This window comes from Procambarus clarkii, chromosome 52 (genome assembly GCF_040958095.1).
Source record: "Procambarus clarkii isolate CNS0578487 chromosome 52, FALCON_Pclarkii_2.0, whole genome shotgun sequence".
NCBI classification, from domain to species: Eukaryota; Metazoa; Arthropoda; class Malacostraca; order Decapoda; family Cambaridae; genus Procambarus; species Procambarus clarkii.
The window spans coordinates 16,645,014-16,663,495 of NC_091201.1; positions in this window are offsets into that span (position 1 = coordinate 16,645,014).

Genomic DNA, 18,482 nt, shown 5'->3' on the forward strand with positions numbered 1-18,482 from the left:
ATGTTGTTGGTAGTGGTGGTGGTGTTGATGGTGGTGGTGTTGTCGCTGGCGGTGGTGGTGTTGTTGGTGGTGGCGGTGTTGTTGGTGGTGGCTGTGTTGTTGGTGGTAGCTGTGTTGTTGGTGGTGGCTCTGTTGTTTCTGGTGACAGTGTTGTTGGTGATGGCTGTGTTGTTGTTGGTGGCTATGTTGTTGGTGGTGACTATGTTGTTGGTGGTGACAGTGTTATTGGTGGTGGCTGTGTTGTTGGTGGTGACTATGTTGTTGGTGGTGGATATGATGTTGGTGGTAGCTGTGTTGTTGGTTGTGGCTGATTTGTTGGTAGTGGCTGTGTTGTTGGTGGTGACTGTGTTGTTGGTGATGGCTGTGTTGTTGGTGGCTGTGTTGTTGATGGTGGCTGTGTTGGTGGAGGTGGCTGTGTTGTTAGTGGTGGCAGAGTTGTTGCTGGTGGTGACTGTCTTGTTGGTTGTGGCTCTGTTGTTATTGTTGGTGGTGTTGTTATTGGTGGCTGTGATGTTGGTGATGTGGCTGCGTTGATGGTGGTGGCTGTGTTGTTGGTGGTGGTGGCTGTGTTGCTGCTGGTGGTGGCTGTGGTGTTGGTGGTGGCTGTGTTGCTGATGGTGGTGGCTGTGTTGTTGGTGGTGGCTGTGTTGTTGGTGGTGGCGTTGTTGTTGGTGGTTGTGGTGTTGTTGTTGGTGGTGGTTTTGTTGGTGGTGGCGGATTTAATGGTGGTGATGTTGTTGGTGGTGGCGGCGTTGTTGGTGGTGGTGTTGTTGGTGATGGCGGTGTCTTTGGTGGTGGCGGTGTTAATGGTTGTGGCTCTGTCGTTGGTAGTGGCGGTGTTGTTGTTTTTGGTGGTGTTGTTGGTGGTGGTGTTGTCAGTGGTGTTGTCGGTCGTGTTGTTGGTGGTGGCTATGTTGTTGGTGGTGGTTGTGTTGTTGGTGATGGCTGTGTTGTTGGTAGTGGCTGTGTTATTGGTGGTAACTGTGTTATTGGTGGTGGCTGTGTGTGTTGGTGGTGGTTGTGTTGTTGGCGGTCGCTGTGTTGTTGGTGGTAGCTGTGTTGTTGGTGGTAGCTGTGTTGTTGTTGGTGGTGGTGTTGTTGGTGGTGGTGTTGTTGGTGGTGGCGTTGTTGGTGGTGGCAGTGCTGTTAGTGGTGGCTTTGTTGTTGGTGGTGGCTGTTTTTGGTAGTGGCTGTGTTGTTGGTGATGGCTGTGTTGTTGGTGGCTGTGTTGTTGGTGATGGCTTTGTTGTTGTTCGTGGTGGCTGTGTTATTGGTGGTGACAGTGTTGTTGGTGGTGGCTTTGTTGTTGGTGGTGGCTGTGTTGTTAGTGCTGGCGGTGTTGTTTGTGGTGGCGGTGTTGTTGTAGGTGGCTGTGTTGTTGGTGGTGGTGGTGTTGTTGGTGGTGGTGGTGTTGTTGGTGGTGGCGGTGTTAATGCTGGTGGTGTTGTTGGTGGTGGCTGTGTCGTTGGTGGTGGCGGTGTTGTTGTTGGTGGTGGTGTTGTTGGTGGTGGCGTTGTTGGTGAACTTGATGGTGGTGGTGATGGTATTGTTGGTGGTGGTGGTGTTGTCGGTGGTGGTGGTGGTGCTGTGTTGTTGGTGGTGGCTGTGTTGTTGGTGGTGGCTGTGTTGTTGGTGGAGTCTGTGTTGTTGGTGGTAACTGTGTTGTTTGTGGTGGCTGTGTTGTTTTTGGTAGCTGTGTTGTTGTTCGTTGTGGTGTTGTTGGTAGCTGTGTTGTTGGTGATGGCTGTGTTGTTGGTGGCTGTGTTGTTGGTGGTGGCTTTGTTGTTGGTGGCGGTGACAGTGTTGTTGGTGGTGGCTGTGTTGTTGCTGGTTGCTGTGTTGTTGGTGGTTGCTGTGTTGTTGGTGGTGGTGGTGTTGTTGTTGGTGGTGGTGTTGTGGATGGTAGCTGTGTTGTTGGTGGTGGTGGTGTTTTTGGTGGTGGTGGTATTGTTAGTAGTGGTGGTGTCGGTGGTGGCTGTGTGGGTGGTGATGGTGTTGTGGGTGGTGAAAGTGTTGTTGGTGGTGACAGTTTTGTTGGTGGTGGATAATAATAGGTAATAATAATAATAGGGGCCATAATAATAATTTTTTCAGAAACAGAAACAGGGGCAGAGGCAACAATCGGAACCAGAAGAACACCAACAGACCCAGGTGCTGGAACAGCACGAATCGAGACCAACAAGGAGGAGACAGGAGACAGAGACCGAGGGTGGAACGGTGGAGATCGGAGAAAAGACAGGAAACGACAGGAATTAACGCAGAAAAAAGGACAATTGAAACAGACAGTTGTCTCTGAGGTGCCCCTAACTGAACAGGAGAGGAAACTGTTGGAAAAGGGACTTACGTTCGTGATAGGCCCTCCAGCGCGTAAGAAGAGAGAAGGCGCGATAGAGGATCTGTGCAACAACTTGGAAACTAGTATCAACCAAGTTTGGAGCAAACTCCGGCCGGAGCAAAGTAAGTCACAGGGAGTAATTAAGAGAACTAAACTCTCCCTCTCTTTTAGGTACCTCCACCCCAGTAAACCAGTCCAGTGCCCAAACTACAACCTAGTAGGCCTTAAACCGGTAATCCAGCAAATGAAGGTCGACCTCAAGCGCGGTGCGGAAAGACAACGCAACAGCAACCTCACAAGGGAGGAGAGGGACGCCCTATCAACGGTGAAAGGACGCACGGATATTGTGATAAAGTCGGCGGACAAAGGAGCTACTGTCGTCGCCTGGAGAAAAGACAACTACAGGAACGAGATGAAGAGGCACCTGGCAGACACTGCAGCCTACAAACAGATACACAACCAGGATGAGACGCTTAGGTTCGCCCAAACGAGGAGTAAAAGGATAGTCCTCAAGCTGTTCGAAAACAAAACTGGGTACGGGAAAGGAGGACTCATGCAGGCAGGGTTGAGAGATTTCTTCCTAGCCTTTGAATCCATCATTCCCCACCTCTACCTTTTACCAAAGATCCATAGAGCTCTAGAAGAAACAACAGGAACGTGGCAAGGGAGACCGGTTTTAAGCGGCTGCCGGGCCCCAACAAGGCCGGTAGACTGGATCTGCACAGCCCTCCTGAACCCCTTACTACGTCTACTACCGGAAAGAATCAAAGATACGAAGGATTTCCTCAAGAAAATTGCAGAAATTAGAGGCCCCGTCCCGCGAAGGGCCCGCCTTTTTTCCATGGATGTGGTATCGCTCTACCCGAGCATACCACAAAGAGAAGCTGCAAAGGTAGTAGCATCTTTTTTTACAGATAACAGAGCAAAAATTAGGCAGGAACTTCAAGACGCAGGAGTATGGAGGACCCCCTCGAAAGAAACTCTTGAAGAGGCCATCCTCCATGTGATGAGAGACACCCTTATGCAATATGAAGGACAAGCATACCGGCAAACCAAGAGTACAGCGATAGGAGCATCCAGTAGTGTGGCAATCGCAGAAATATTTGTGCATGTAGTGTTCGAGAGGAAACGATCCCACAGGATGGACGGACCGGCGGTATATTTCCGTTACATAGACGACATCTTCGGAATAATGGAGGACGGTTTCCCGCGCCTAGAAGGTTTCTTTTCATGATCAAATACAGTTCATGAAAACCTTAAGTTTACCCTCGAGCACAGTGACTCCACGATTAATTTCCTAGATACAACAGTGTATATAGACCAGCTAACCAGGGATCTGCATACGAAGGCATACTATAAACCGACCAACCTTCACACGTATCTGAAATTTGACTCGAGCCACCCACTAGCCTTCAAGAAATCGCTACCCTACTCACTTGGACTCAGACTCAAGCGGATTAACAGCAAAGAAGAGACGCTATATCCCCAGCTTGATGACCTATGGGATATGTTCAGGAACAGAGACTACCCAGAGACAATAATACCAGGAGAAACTCAGAGAAAAAACAAGGGCGGAGCTACTCAGACCTAGAACACAAGAAGTGGAAGACAAAAGATGGATCTTCCCAACCCTTTTCTTCCCAGGCCTTGCAGCACAGCTTAAGATAAAACTCCAAGAAGTATGGACATGAATGAGGGAAACGTACAGTGAACGTCCATCCTGGGTAAAATTCCCACAAAATCCTCCCATGATCGCCTGGAGGCGAGGAAAGACTATAAAGGACCACCTTGTTAGAGCAGCTGTGCAGGCAGATCATCTCACCCGAACATCCCCAGGTTACAGTTCAAAGAAATGAAACTTACAGACCCTAACCTAACCTGACACAGGTTTGTTGTGCGACCTGCGTGGAGGTGGAGTATGCAGAGTGGTTAGGACGGGCCTACAAGGCTGTGTTGTTGGTGGTGGCTGTGTTGTTGGTGGTGGCTGTGTTGTTGGTGGTGGCTGTGTTGTTGGTGATGGCTGTGTTGTTGGTGATGGCTGTGTTGTTGGTGATGGCTGTGTTGTTGGTGATGGCTGTGTTGTTGGTGGTGGCTGTGTTGTTGGTGATGGCTGTGTTGTTGGTGGTGGCTGTGTTGTTGGTGGTGGCTGTGTTGTTGGTGATGGCTGTGTTGTTGGTGATGGCTGTGTTGTTGGTGGTGGCTGTGTTGTTGGTGATGGCTGTGTTGTTGGTGATGGCTGTGTTGTTGGTGATGGCTGTGTTGTTGGTGATGGCTGTGTTGTTGGTGGTGGCTGTGTTGTTGGTGATGGCTGTGTTGTTGGTGGTGGCTGTGTTGTTGGTGGTGGCTGTGTTGTTGGTGATGGCTGTGTTGTTGGTGATGGCTGTGTTGTTGGTGATGGCTGTGTTGTTGGTGGTGGCTGTGTTGTTGGTGATGGCTGTGTTGTTGATGGTGGCTGTGTTGTTGGTGGTGGCTGTGTTGTTGGTGATGGCTGTGTTGTTGGTGATGGCTGTGTTGTTGGTGGTGGCTGTGTTGTTGGTGGTGGCTGTGTTGTTGGTGGTGGCTGTGTTGTTGGTGGTGGCTGTGTTGTTAGTGGTGGCTGTGTTGTTGGTGATGGCTGTGTTGTTGGTGATGGCTGTGTTGTTGGTGGTGGCTGTGTTGTTGGTGATAGCTGTGTTGTTGGTGGTGGCTGTGTTGTTGGTGGTGGCTGTGTTGTTGGTGGTGGCTGTGTTGTTGGTGGTGGCTGTGTTGTTGGTGATGGATGTGTTGTTGGTGATGGCTGTGTTGTTGGTAGTGGCTGTGTTGTTGGTGATGGCTGTGTTGTTGGTGGTGGCTGTGTTGTTGGTGGTGGCTGTGTTGTTGGTGGTGGCTGTGTTGTTGGTGGTGGCTGTGTTGTTGGTGCTGGCTGTGTTGTTGGTGGTGGCTGTGTTGTTGGTGATGGCTGTGTTGTTGGTGGTGGCTGTGTTGTTGGTGGTGGCTGTGTTGTTGGTGATGGCCGTGTTGTTGGTGATGGCTGTGTTGTTGGTGATGGCTGTGTTGTTGGTGGTGGCTGTGTTGTTGATGGTGGCTGTGTTGTTGGTGGTGGCTGTGTTGTTGGTGGTGGCTGTGTTGTTGATGGTGGCTGTGTTGTTGGTGATGGCTGTGTTGTTGATGGTGGCTGTGTTGTTGGTGGTGGCTGTGTTGTTGGTGGTGGCTGTGTTGTTGGTGGTGGCTGTGTGGTTGATGGTGGCTGTGTTGTTGGTGGTGGCTGTGTTTTTGGTGGTGGGTGTGTTGTTGGTAGTGGCTGTGTTGTTCGTGATGGCTGTGTTGTTGGTGATGGCTGTGTTGTTGGTGATGGCTGTGTTGTTGATGGTGGCTGTGTTGTTGGTGGTGGCTGTGTTGTTGGTGGTGGCTGTGTTGTTGGTGGTGGCTGTGTTGTTGGTGGTGGCTGTGTTGTTGGTGGTGGCTGTGTTGTTGGTGATGGCTGTGTTGTTGGTGATGGCTGTGTTGTTGATGGTGGCTGTGTTGTTGGTGGTGGCTGTGTTGTTGGTGGTGGCTGTGTTGTTGGTGGTGGCTGTGTTGTTGGTGGTGGCTGTGTTGTTGATGGTGGCTGTGTTGTTGGTGATGGCTGTGTTGTTGATGGTGGCTGTGTTGTTGGTGGTGGCTGTGTTGTTGGTGATGGCTGTGTTGTTGGTGATGGCTGTGTTGTTGATGGTGGCTGTGTTGTTGGTGGTGGCTGTGTTGTTGGTGGTGGCTGTGTTGTTGATGGTGGCTGTGTTGTTGGTGGTGGCTGTGTTGTTGGTGGTGGCTGTGTTGTTGGTGGTGGCTGTGTTGTTGATGGTGGCTGTGTTGTTGGTGGTGGCTGTGTTGTTGGTGGTGGCTGTGTTGTTGGTAGTGGCTGTGTTGTTGGTGATGGCTGAGTTGTTGGCGGTGGCTGTGTTGTTGGTGGTGGCTGTGTTGTTGGTGGTGGCTGTAGTGTTGGTGGTGGCTGTGTTGTTGACGGAGGTGGCTGTGTTGTTGGTGATGGCTGTGTTTTTGATGGTGGTGGCTGTGTAGTTGGTGGTGGCTGTGTTGTTGGTAATGGCTGAGTTGTTGGTGGTGGCTGTGTTGTTGGTGATGGTTGAGTTGATGGTAGTGGCTGTAGTGTTGGTGGTGGCTGTGTTGTTGATGGAGGTGGCTGTGTTGTTGGTGATGGCTGTGTTGTTGATGGTGGTGGCTGTTTTTGGTGGTGGCTGTGTTGGTGTTGGTGGTGGTGTTGTTGTTGGTGGTGGTGTTGTTGTTGATGGTGGCTGTGTTGTTGTTGGTGGCTGTGTTTTTTGTGATGGCTGTGTTGTTGGTGGCTGTGTTGTTGTTGGTGGTGGCTGTGTTGTTGGTTGTGGCTGATTTGTTGGTGGTGGCTGTGTTGTTGGTGGTGACTGTGTTGTTGGTGATGGCTTTGTTGTTGGTGGCTGTGTTGTTGTGGTTGTTGCGTTGTTGGTTTAGGTGGCTGTGTTGTTAGTGGTGGCAGAGTTGTTGCTGGTGGTGACTGTGTTGTTGGTTGTGGCTCTGTTGTTATTGTTGGTGGTGTTGTTAGTGGTGGCTGTGATGTTGGTGGTGGTGGCTGCGTTGATGGTGGTGGCTGTGTTGTTGGTGGTGGTGGCTGTGTTGCTGCTGGTGGTGGCTGTGGTGTTGGTGGTGGTGGCTGCGTTGATGGTGGTGGCTGTGTTGTTGGTGGTGGTGGCTGTGTTGCTGCTGGTGGTGGCTGTGATGTTGGTGGTGGTGGCTGCGTTGATGGTGGTGGCTGTGTTGTTGTTGGTGGTGGCTGTGTTGCTGCTGGTGGTGGCTGTGGTGTTGGTGGTGGCTTTGTTGCTGCTGGTGGTGGCTGTTGTGTTGGTGGTGGCTGTGTTGTTGGTGGTGGCTGTGTTGTTGGTGGTGGCGTTGTTGTTGGTGGTTGTGGTGTTGTTGGTGGTGGCGGATTTAATGGTGGTGGTGTTGTTGGTGGTGGCGGTGTTGTTGGTGGTGGTGTTGTTGGTGGAGTTGAAGGTGGTGGTGATGTTGTTGGTAGTGGTGGTGGTGTTGATGGTGGTGGTGTTGTCGCTGGCGGTGGTGGTGTTGTTGGTGGTGGCGGTGTTGTTGGTGGTGGCTGTGTTGTTGGTGGTAGCTGTGTTGTTGGTGGTGGCTCTGTTGTTTCTGGTGACAGTGTTGTTGGTGGTGGCTGTGTTGTTGTTGGTGGCTATGTTGTTGGTGGTGACTATGTTGTTGGTGGTGACAGTGTTATTGGTGGTGGCTGTGTTGTTGGTGGTGACTATGTTGTTGGTGGTGGATATGATGTTGGTGGTAGCTGTGTTGTTGGTTGTGGCTGATTTGTTGGTAGTGGCTGTGTTGTTGGTGGTGACTGTGTTGTTGGTGATGGCTGTGTTGTTGGTGGCTGTGTTGTTGTGGTTGTTGCGTTGTTGGTGGAGGTGGCTGTGTTGTTAGTGGTGGCAGAGTTGTTGCTGGTGGTGACTGTCTTGTTGGTTGTGGCTCTGTTGTTATTGTTGGTGGTGTTGTTATTGGTGGCTGTGATGTTGGTGATGTGGCTGCGTTGATGGTGGTGGCTGTGTTGTTGGTGGTGGTGGCTGTGTTGCTGCTGGTGGTGGCTGTGGTGTTGGTGGTGGCTGTGTTGCTGATGGTGGTGGCTGTGTTGTTGGTGGTGGCTGTGTTGTTGGTGGTGGCGTTGTTGTTGGTGGTTGTGGTGTTGTTGTTGGTGGTGGTTTTGTTGGTGGTGGCGGATTTAATGGTGGTGATGTTGTTGGTGGTGGCGGCGTTGTTGGTGGTGGTGTTGTTGGTGGAGTTGAAGGTGGTGGTGATGTTGTTGGTAGTGGTGGTGGTGTTGATGTTGGTGGTGTGGTCGGTGGTTTGTGGCGGTGTTGTTGATGGTGGCTGTGTTGTTGGTGGTGACAGTGTTGTTGGTGGTGGCTGTGTTGTTGTTGGAAGCTGTGTTGTTGGTGGTAACTGTGTTGTTGGTGGTGGCTGTGTTGTTGGTGGTGGCTATGTTGTTGGTGGTGGCTATGTTGTTGGTGGTGACAGTGTTGTTGGTGGTGGCTGTGTTGTTGGTGGTGGCTATGTTGTTGGTGGTGGATGTGTTGTTGGTGGTAGCTGTGTTGTTGTTGGTGGTAGTGTTGTGGATGGCTGTGTTGTTAGTGGTGGCTTTTTTGTTGGTGGTGGCTGTGTTTTTGGTGGTGGCTGTGTTGTTGGTGGTGGCTGTGTTGTTGGTGGTGGCTTTGATGTTGTTGGTGGTGGCTGTGTTGTTGGTGGTGGCTGTGTTGTTGGTGGTGACAGTGATGTTGGTGGTGGCTGTGTTGTTGGTGGTGGCTGTTTTGTTGGTGGTGGTGGTGTTGTTGGTAGTGGCAGTGTTGGCTGTGGTGTTGGTGGTGGCTGTTTTGTTGGTGGTAGTGGCTGTGTTCTTGTTGGTGGTGGCTGTGTTGTTGGTGGTGGCTGTGTTCTTGTTGGTGGTGGCTGTGTTGTTTATGGTAGTGGCTCTGTTGTTGGCGGTTTCTGTGTTGTTGGTGGAGGTGGCGGTGTTGTTGGTGGTGACTGTGTTGTTGGTGGTGGCTGTGTTGTTGGTGGTGGCGTTATTGTTGGTGTTGGCGTTGTTGTTGGTGGTTGTGGTGTTGTTGTTGGTTGTGGTGTTGTTGGTAGTGGCAGTGTTAATGGTGGTGGTGTTGTTGTTTGGTGGTTGTGGTGTTGTTGTTGGTGGTGGTGTTGTTGGTGGTGGCGTTGTTGTTGGTGGTTGTGGTGTTGTTGTTGGTGGTAGTGTTGTTGGTGGTGGCGGTGTTAATGGTGGTGGTGTTGTTGGTGATGGCGGTGTCTTTGGTGGTGGCGGTGTTAATGGTTGTGGCTCTGTCGTTGGTAGTGGCGGTGTTGTTGTTTTTGGTGGTGTTGTTGGTGGTGGTGTTGTCAGTGGTGTTGTCGGTCGTGTTGTTGGTGGTGGCTATGTTGTTGGTGGTGGTTGTGTTGTTGGTGATGGCTGTGTTGTTGGTAGTGGCTGTGTTATTGGTGGTAACTGTGTTATTGGTGGTGGCTGTGTGTGTTGGTGGTGGTTGTGTTGTTGGCGGTCGCTGTGTTGTTGGTGGTAGCTGTGTTGTTGGTGGTAGCTGTGTTGTTGTTGGTGGTGGTGTTGTTGGTGGTGGTGTTGTTGGTGGTGGTGTTGTTGGTGGTGGCTGTGCTGTTAGTGGTGGCTTTGGTGTTGGTGGTGGCTGTTTTTGGTAGTGGCTGTGTTGTTGGTGATGGCTGTGTTGTTGGTGGCTGTGTTGTTGGTGATGGCTTTGTTGTTGTTCGTGGTGGCTGTGTTATTGGTGGTGACAGTGTTGTTGGTGGTGGCTTTGTTGTTGGTGGTGGCTGTGTTGTTAGTGCTGGCGGTGTTGTTTGTGGTGGCGGTGTTGTTGTAGGTGGCTGTGTTGTTGGTGGTGGTGGTGTTGTTGGTGGTGGTGGTGTTGTTGGTGGTGGCGGTGTTAATGCTGGTGGTGTTGTTGGTGGTGGCTGTGTCGTTGGTGGTGGCGGTGTTGTTGTTGGTGGTGGTGTTGTTGGTGGTGGTGTTGTTGGTGGACTTGATGGTGGTGGTGATGTTATTGTTGGTGGTGGTGGTGTTGTCGGTGGTGGTGGTGGTGCTGTGTTGTTGGTGGTGGCTGTGTTGTTGGTGGTGGCTGTGTTGTTGGTGGAGTCTGTGTTGTTGGTGGTAACTGTGTTGTTTGTGGTGGCTGTGTTGTTGGTGGTAGCTGTGTTGTTGTTCGTTGTGGTGTTGTTGGTGGCTGTGTTGTTGGTGATGGCTGTGTTGTTGGTGGCTGTGTTGTTGGTGGTGGCTTTGTTGTTGGTGGCGGTGACAGTGTTGTTGGTGATGGCTGTGTTGTTGCTGGTTGCTGTGTTGTTGGTGGTTGCTGTGTTGTTGGTGGTGGTGGTGTTGTTGTTGGTGGTGGTGTTGTGGATGGTAGCTGTGTTGTTGGTGGTGGTGGTGTTTTTGGTGGTGGTGGTATTGTTAGTAGTGGTGGTGTCGGTGGTGGCTGTGTGGGTGGTGATGGTGTTGTGGGTGGTGAAAGTGTTGTTGGTGGTGACAGTTTTGTTGGTGGTGGATAATAATAGGTAATAATAATAATAGGGGCCATAATAATAATTTTTTCAGAAACAGAAACAGGGGCAGAGGCAACAATCGGAACCAGAAGAACACCAACAGACCCAGGTGCTGGAACAGCACGAATCGAGACCAACAAGGAGGAGACAGGAGACAGAGACCGAGGGTGGAACGGTGGAGATCGGAGAAAAGACAGGAAACGACAGGAATTAACGCAGAAAAAAGGACAATTGAAACAGACAGTTGTCTCTGAGGTGCCCCTAACTGAACAGGAGAGGAAACTGTTGGAAAAGGGACTTACGTTCGTGATAGGCCCTCCAGCGCGTAAGAAGAGAGAAGGCGCGATAGAGGATCTGTGCAACAACTTGGAAACTAGTATCAACCAAGTTTGGAGCAAACTCCGGCCGGAGCAAGGTAAGTCACAGGGAGTAATTAAGAGAACTAAACTCTCCCTCTCTTTTAGGTACCTCCACCCCAGTAAACCAGTCCAGTGCCCAAACTACAACCTAGTAGGCCTTAAACCGGTAATCCAGCAAATGAAGGTCGACCTCAAGCGCGGTGCGGAAAGACAACGCAACAGCAACCTCACAAGGGAGGAGAGGGACGCCCTATCAACGGTGAAAGGACGCACGGATATTGTGATAAAGTCGGCGGACAAAGGAGCTACTGTCGTCGCCTGGAGAAAAGACAACTACAGGAACGAGATGAAGAGGCACCTGGCAGACACTGCAGCCTACAAACAGATACACAACCAGGATGAGACGCTTAGGTTCGCCCAAACGAGGAGTAAAAGGATAGTCCTCAAGCTGTTCGAAAACAAAACTGGGTACGGGAAAGGAGGACTCATGCAGGCAGGGTTGAGAGATTTCTTCCTAGCCTTTGAATCCATCATTCCCCACCTCTACCTTTTACCAAAGATCCATAGAGCTCTAGAAGAAACAACAGGAACGTGGCAAGGGAGACCGGTTTTAAGCGGCTGCCGGGCCCCAACAAGGCCGGTAGACTGGATCTGCACAGCCCTCCTGAACCCCTTACTACGTCTACTACCGGAAAGAATCAAAGATACGACGGATTTCCTCAAGAAAATTGCAGAAATTAGAGGCCCCGTCCCGCGAAGGGCCCGCCTTTTTTCCATGGATGTGGTATCGCTCTACCCGAGCATACCACAAAGAGAAGCTGCAAAGGTAGTAGCATCTTTTTTTACAGATAACAGAGCAAAAATTAGGCAGGAACTTCAAGACGCAGGAGTATGGAGGACCCCCTCGAAAGAAACTCTTGAAGAGGCCATCCTCCATGTGATGAGAGACACCCTTATGCAATATGAAGGACAAGCATACCGGCAAACCAAGAGTACAGCGATAGGAGCATCCAGTAGTGTGGCAATCGCTGAAATATTTGTGCATGTAGTGTTCGAGAGGAAACGATCCCACAGGATGGACGGACCGGCGGTATATTTCCGTTACATAGACGACATCTTCTGAATAATGGAGGACGGTTTCCCGCGCCTAGAAGGTTTCTTTTCATGGTCAAATACAGTTCATGAAAACCTTAAGTTTACCCTCGAGCACAGTGACTCCACGATTAATTTCCTAGATACAACAGTGTATATAGACCAGCTAACCAGGGATCTGCATACGAAGGCATACTATAAACCGACCAACCTTCACACGTATCTGAAATTTGACTCGAGCCACCCACTAGCCTTCAAGAAATCGCTACCCTACTCACTTGGACTCAGACTCAAGCGGATTAACAGCAAAGAAGAGACGCTATATCCCCAGCTTGATGACCTATGGGATATGTTCAGGAACAGAGACTACCCAGAGACAATAATACCAGGAGAAACTCAGAGAAAAAACAAGGGCGGAGCTACTCAGACCTAGAACACAAGAAGTGGAAGACAAAAGATGGATCTTCCCAACCCTTTTCTTCCCAGGCCTTGCAGCACAGCTTAAGATAAAACTCCAAGAAGTATGGACATGAATGAGGGAAACGTACAGTGAACGTCCATCCTGGGTAAAATTCCCACAAAATCCTCCCATGATCGCCTGGAGGCGAGGAAAGACTATAAAGGACCACCTTGTTAGAGCAGCTGTGCAGGCAGATCATCTCACCCGAACATCCCCAGGTTACAGTTCAAAGAAATTAAACTTACAGACCCTAACCTAACCTGACACAGGTTTGTTGTGCGACCTGCGTGGAGGCGGAGTATGCAGAGTGGTTAGGACGGGCCTACAAGGCTGTGTTGTTGGTGGTGGCTGTGTTGTTGGTGGTGGCTGTGTTGTTGGTGGTGGCTGTGTTGTTGGTGATGGCTGTGTTGTTGGTGATGGCTGTGTTGTTGGTGATGGCTGTGTTGTTGGTGATGGCTGTGTTGTTGGTGGTGGCTGTGTTGTTGGTGATGGCTGTGTTGTTGGTGGTGGCTGTGTTGTTGGTGGTGGCTGTGTTGTTGGTGATGGCTGTGTTGTTGGTGATGGCTGTGTTGTTGGTGGTGGCTGTGTTGTTGGTGATGGCTGTGTTGTTGGTGATGGCTGTGTTGTTGGTGGTGGCTGTGTTGTTGGTGGTGGCTGTGTTGTTGGTGGTGGCTGTGTTGTTGGTGGTGGCTGTGTTGTTGGTGATGGCTGTGTTGTTGGTGATGGCTGTGTTGTTGATGGTGGCTGTGTTGTTGGTGGTGGCTGTGTTGTTGGTGGTGGCTGTGTTGTTGGTGGTGGCTGTGTTGTTGGTGATGGATGTGTTGTTGGTGATGGCTGTGTTGTTGGTGGTGGCTGTGTTGTTGGTGATGGCTGTGTTGTTGGTGGTGGCTGTGTTGTTGGTGGTGGCTGTGTTGTTGGTGGTGGCTGTGTTGTTGGTGGTGGCTGTGTTGTTGGTGGTGGCTGTGTTGTTGGTGCTGGCTGTGTTGTTGGTGGTGGCTGTGTTGTTGGTGATGGCTGTGTTGTTGGTGGTGGCTGTGTTGTTGGTGGTGGCTGTGTTGTTGGTGATGGCTGTGTTGTTGGTGATGGCTGTGTTGTTGGTGATGGCTGTGTTGTTGGTGGTGGCTGTGTTGTTGATGGTGGCTGTGTTGTTGGTGGTGGCTGTGTTGTTGGTGGTGGCTGTGTTGTTGGTGGTGGCTGTGTTGTTGGTAGTGGCTGTGTTGTTGGTGATGGCTGAGTTGTTGGTGGTGGCTGTGTTGTTGGTGGTGGCTGTGTTGTTGGTGATGGCTGTGTTGTTGGTGGTGGCTGTGTTGTTGGTGGTGGCTGTGTTGTTGGTGATGGCTGTGTTGTTGGTGATGGCTGTGTTGTTGGTGATGGCTGTGTTGTTGATGGTGGCTGTGTTGTTGGTGGTGGCTGTGTTGTTGGTGGTGGCTGTGTTGTTGGTGGTGGCTGTGTTGTTGGTGGTGGCTGTGTTGTTGGTGATGGCTGTGTTGTTGGTGATGGCTGTGTTGTTGATGGTGGCTGTGTTGTTGGTGGTGGCTGTGTTGTTGGTGGTGGCTGTGTTGTTGGTGGTGGCTGTGTTGTTGGTGATGAATGTGTTGTTGGTGATGGCTGTGTTGTTGGTGGTGGCTGTGTTGTTGGTGATGGCTGTGTTGTTGGTGATGGATGTGTTGTTGGTGATGGCTGTGTTGTTGGTGATAGCTGTGTTGTTGGTGGTGGCTGTGTTGTTGGTGGTGGCTGTGTTGTTGGTGGTGGCTGTGTTGTTGGTGGTGGCTGTGTTGTTGGTGATGGATGTGTTGTTGGTGATGGCTGTGTTGTTGGTGGTGGCTGTGTTGTTGGTGATGGCTGTGTTGTTGGTGGTGGCTGTGTTGTTGGTGGTGGCTGTGTTGTTGGTGGTGGCTGTGTTGTTGGTGGTGGCTGTGTTGTTGGTGGTGGCTGTGTTGTTGGTGGTGGCTGTGTTGTTGGTGGTGGCTGTGTTGTTGGTGCTGGCTGTGTTGTTGGTGGTGGCTGTGTTGTTGGTGATGGCTGTGTTGTTGGTGATGGCTGTGTTGTTGGTGGTGGCTGTGTTGTTGGTGGTGGCTGTGTTGTTGGTGATGGCTGTGTTGTTGGTGATGGCTGTGTTGTTGGTGATGGCTGTGTTGTTGGTGGTGGCTGTGTTGTTGATGGTGGCTGTGTTGTTGGTGGTGGCTGTGTTGTTGGTGGTGGCTGTGTTGTTGATGGTGGCTGTGTTGTTGGTGATGGCTGTGTTGTTGATGGTGGCTGTGTTGTTGGTGGTGGCTGTGTTGTTGGTGGTGGCTGTGTTGTTGGTGGTGGCTGTGTGGTTGGTGGTGGCTGTGTTGTTGGTGGTGGCTGTGTTTTTGGTGGTGGGTGTGTTGTTGGTAGTGGCTGTGTTGTTGGTGATGGCTGTGTTGTTGGTGATGGCTGTGTTGTTGGTGATGGCTGTGTTGTTGATGGTGGCTGTGTTGTTGGTGGTGGCTGTGTTGTTGGTGGTGGCTGTGTTGTTGGTGGTGGCTGTGTTGTTGGTGGTGGCTGTGTTGTTGGTGGTGGCTGTGTTGTTGGTGGTGGCTGTGTTGTTGGTGGTGGCTGTGTGGTTGATGGTGGCTGTGTTGTTGGTGGTGGCTGTGTTTTTGGTGGTGGGTGTGTTGTTGGTAGTGGCTGTGTTGTTGGTGATGGCTGTGTTGTTGGTGATGGCTGTGTTGTTGGTGATGGCTGTGTTGTTGATGGTGGCTGTGTTGTTGGTGGTGGCTGTGTTGTTGGTGGTGGCTGTGTTGTTGGTGGTGGCTGTGTTGTTGGTGGTGGCTGTGTTGTTGGTGATGGCTGTGTTGTTGGTGATGGCTGTGTTGTTGATGGTGGCTGTGTTGTTGGTGGTGGCTGTGTTGTTGGTGGTGGCTGTGTTGTTGGTGGTGGCTGTGTTGTTGGTGATGGATGTGTTGTTGGTGATGGCTGTGTTGTTGGTGGTGGCTGTGTTGTTGGTGATGGCTGTGTTGTTGGTGGTGGCTGTGTTGTTGGTGGTGGCTGTGTTGTTGGTGATGGCTGTGTTGTTGATGGTGGCTGTGTTGTTGGTGGTGGCTGTGTTGTTGGTGGTGGCTGTGTTGTTGATGGTGGCTGTGTTGTTGGTGGTGGCTGTGTTGTTGGTGGTGGCTGTGTTGTTGGTGGTGGCTGTGTTGTTGATGGTGGCTGTGTTGTTGGTGGTGGCTGTGTTGTTGGTGGTGGCTGTGTTGTTGGTAGTGGCTGTGTTGTTGGTGATGGCTGAGTTGTTGGCGGTGGCTGTGTTGTTGGTGGTGGCTGTGTTGTTGGTGGTGGCTGTAGTGTTGGTGGTGGCTGTGTTGTTGACGGAGGTGGCTGTGTTGTTGGTGATGGCTGTGTTTTTGATGGTGGTGGCTGTGTTGTTGGTGGTGGCTGTGTTGTTGGTAATGGCTGAGTTGTTGGTGGTGGCTGTGTTGTTGGTGATGGTTGAGTTGTTGGTAGTGGCTGTAGTGTTGGTGGTGGCTGTGTTGTTGATGGAGGTGGCTGTGTTGTTGGTGATGGCTGTGTTGTTGATGGTGGTGGCTGTGTTTTTGGTGGTGGCTGTGTTGGTGTTGGTGGTGGTGTTGTTGTTGGTGGTGGTGTTGTTGTTGGTGGTGGCTGTGTTGTTGGTGGTGGTGTTGTTGTTGGTGGTTGTGTTGTTGGTGGTGGCTGTGTGGTTGGTGGTGTTGTTGTTGGTGGCGGTGTTGTTTGTGGTGGCTGTGTTGTTGGTGGTGGCTGTGTTGTTGGTGATGGCTGAGTTATTGGTGGTGGCTGTGTTGTTGATGGTGGTGGCTGTGTTGTTGGTGGTGGCTGTGTTGGTGTTGGTGGTGGTGTTGTTGTTGGTGGTTGTGTTGTTGTTAGTGGTGGTGTTGTTGGTGGCGGTGTTGTTGGTGGTTGTGTTGTTGTTGGTGGTTGTGTTGTTGTTGTTGTTGGTACTGTTGTTGGTGGTTGTGTTGTTGTTGTTGGTGGTGTTGTTGTTGGTGGTGGTGTTGTTGTTGGTGGTGGTGTTGTTGTTGGTGGTTGTGTTGTTGTTGGTGGTGGCTGTGTTGTTGTTGGTGGTGGCTGTGTTGTTGGTGGTGTTGTTGTTGTTGGTGGCGGTGTTGTTGTTGGTGGTTGTGTTGTTGTTGGTGGTGGCTGTGTTGTTGTTGGTGGTGGCTGTGTTGTTGGTGGTGGCTGTGTTGTTAGTGGTGGCTGTGTTGTTGTTGGTGGTTGTGTTGTTGGTGGTTGTGTTGTTGTTGGTGGTGGAGTTGTTGTTGGTGGCGGTGTTGTTGTTGGTGGCGGTGTTGTTGTTGGTGGTTGTGTTGTTGTTGGTGGTTGTGTTGTTGGTGGTTGTGTTGTTGGTGGTTGTGTTGTTGTTGGTGGTTGTGTTGTTGTTGGTGGCGGTGTTGTTGGTGGTTGCGGTGTTGTTGGTGGTGGCGGTGTTGTTGTTAGTGGTTGTGTTGTTGTTGGTGGCGGTGTTGTTGGTGGTGGTTGTGTTGTTGTTGGTGGTTGTGTTGTTGTTGGTGGTTGTGTTGTTGTTGGTGGTTGTGTTGTTGTTGGTGGTTGTGTTGTTGTTGGTGATTGTGTTGTTGGTGGTTGTGTTGTTGTTGGTGATTGTGTTGTTGGTGGTTGTGTTGTTGTTGGTGGCTGTGTTGTTGTTGGTGATTGTGTTGTTGGTGGTTGTGTTGTTATTGGTGGTTGTGTTGTTGTTGGTGATTGTGTTGTTGGTGGTTGTGTTGTTGTTTGTGGTGGCTGTGTTGTTGGTGGTGGCTGTGTTGTTGGTGATGGCTGAGTTATTGGTGGTGGCTGTGTTGTTGATGGTGGTGGCTGTGTTGTTGGTGGTGGCTGTGTTGGTGTTGGTGGTGGTGTTGTTGTTGGTGGTTGTGTTGTTGTTGGTGGTTGTGTTGTTGTTGTTGTTGGTATTGTTGTTGGTGGTTGTGTTGTTGTTGTTGGTGGTGTTGTTGTTGGTGGTGGTGTTGTTGTTGGTGGTGGTGTTGTTGTTGGTGGTTGTGTTGTTGTTGGTGGTGGCTGTGTTGTTGTTGGTGGTGGCTGTGTTGTTGGTGGTGTTGTTGTTGTTGGTGGCGGTGTTGTTGTTGGTGGTTGTGTTGTTGTTGGTGGTGGCTGTGTTGTTGTTGGTGGTGGCTGTGTTGTTGGTGGTGGCTGTGTTGTTAGTGGTGGCTGTGTTGTTGTTGGTGGTTGTGTTGTTGGTGGTTGTGTTGTTGTTGGTGGTGGAGTTGTTGTTGGTGGCGGTGTTGTTGTTGGTGGCGGTGTTGTTGTTGGTGGTTGTGTTGTTGTTGGTGGTTGTGATGTTGGTGGTTGTGTTGTTGGTGGTTGTGTTGTTGTTGGTGGTTGTGTTGTTGTTGGTGGCGGTGTTGTTGGTGGTTGCGGTGTTGTTGGTGGTGGCGGTGTTGTTGTTGGTGGTTGTGTTGTTGTTGGTGGCGGTGTTGTTGGTGGTGGTTGTGTTGTTGTTGGTGGTTGTGTTGTTGTTGGTGGTTGTGTTGTTGTTGGTGGTTGTGTTGTTGTTGGTGGTTGTGTTGTTGTTGGTGGTTGTGTTGTTGTTGGTGATTGTGTTGTTGGTGGTTGTGTTGTTGTTGGTGATTGTGTTGTTGGTGGTTGTGTTGTTGTTGGTGATTGTGTTGTTGGTGGTTGTGTTGTTGTTGGTGATTGTGTTGTTGGTGGTTGTGTTGTTGTTGGTGGCTGTGTTGTTGTTGGTGATTGTGTTGTTGGTGGTTGTGTTGTTGTTGGTGGTTGTGTTGTTGTTGGTGATTGTGTTGTTGGTGGTTGTGTTGTTGTTGGTGATTGTGTTGTTGTTGTTGGTGGTGATGTTGTTGGTGGCTGTGAGTATGGGGTGCACAACAAACTACCGCTCACAGCATGAGTATGGGGTGCACAACAAACTACTGCTCACAGCATGAGTATGGGGTGCACAACAAACTACCACCCACAGCATGAGTATGGGGTGCACAACAAACTACCGCTCACAGCATGAGTATGGGGTGCACAACAAACTACCGCTCACAGCATGAGTATGGGGTGCACAACAAACTACCGCTCACAGCATGAGTATGGGGTACACAACAAACTACCAACCACAGCATGAGTATGGGGTGCACAGCAAACTACCACCCACAGCATGAGTATGGGGTGCACAGCAAACTACCGCTCACAGCATGAGTATGGGGTGCACAACAAA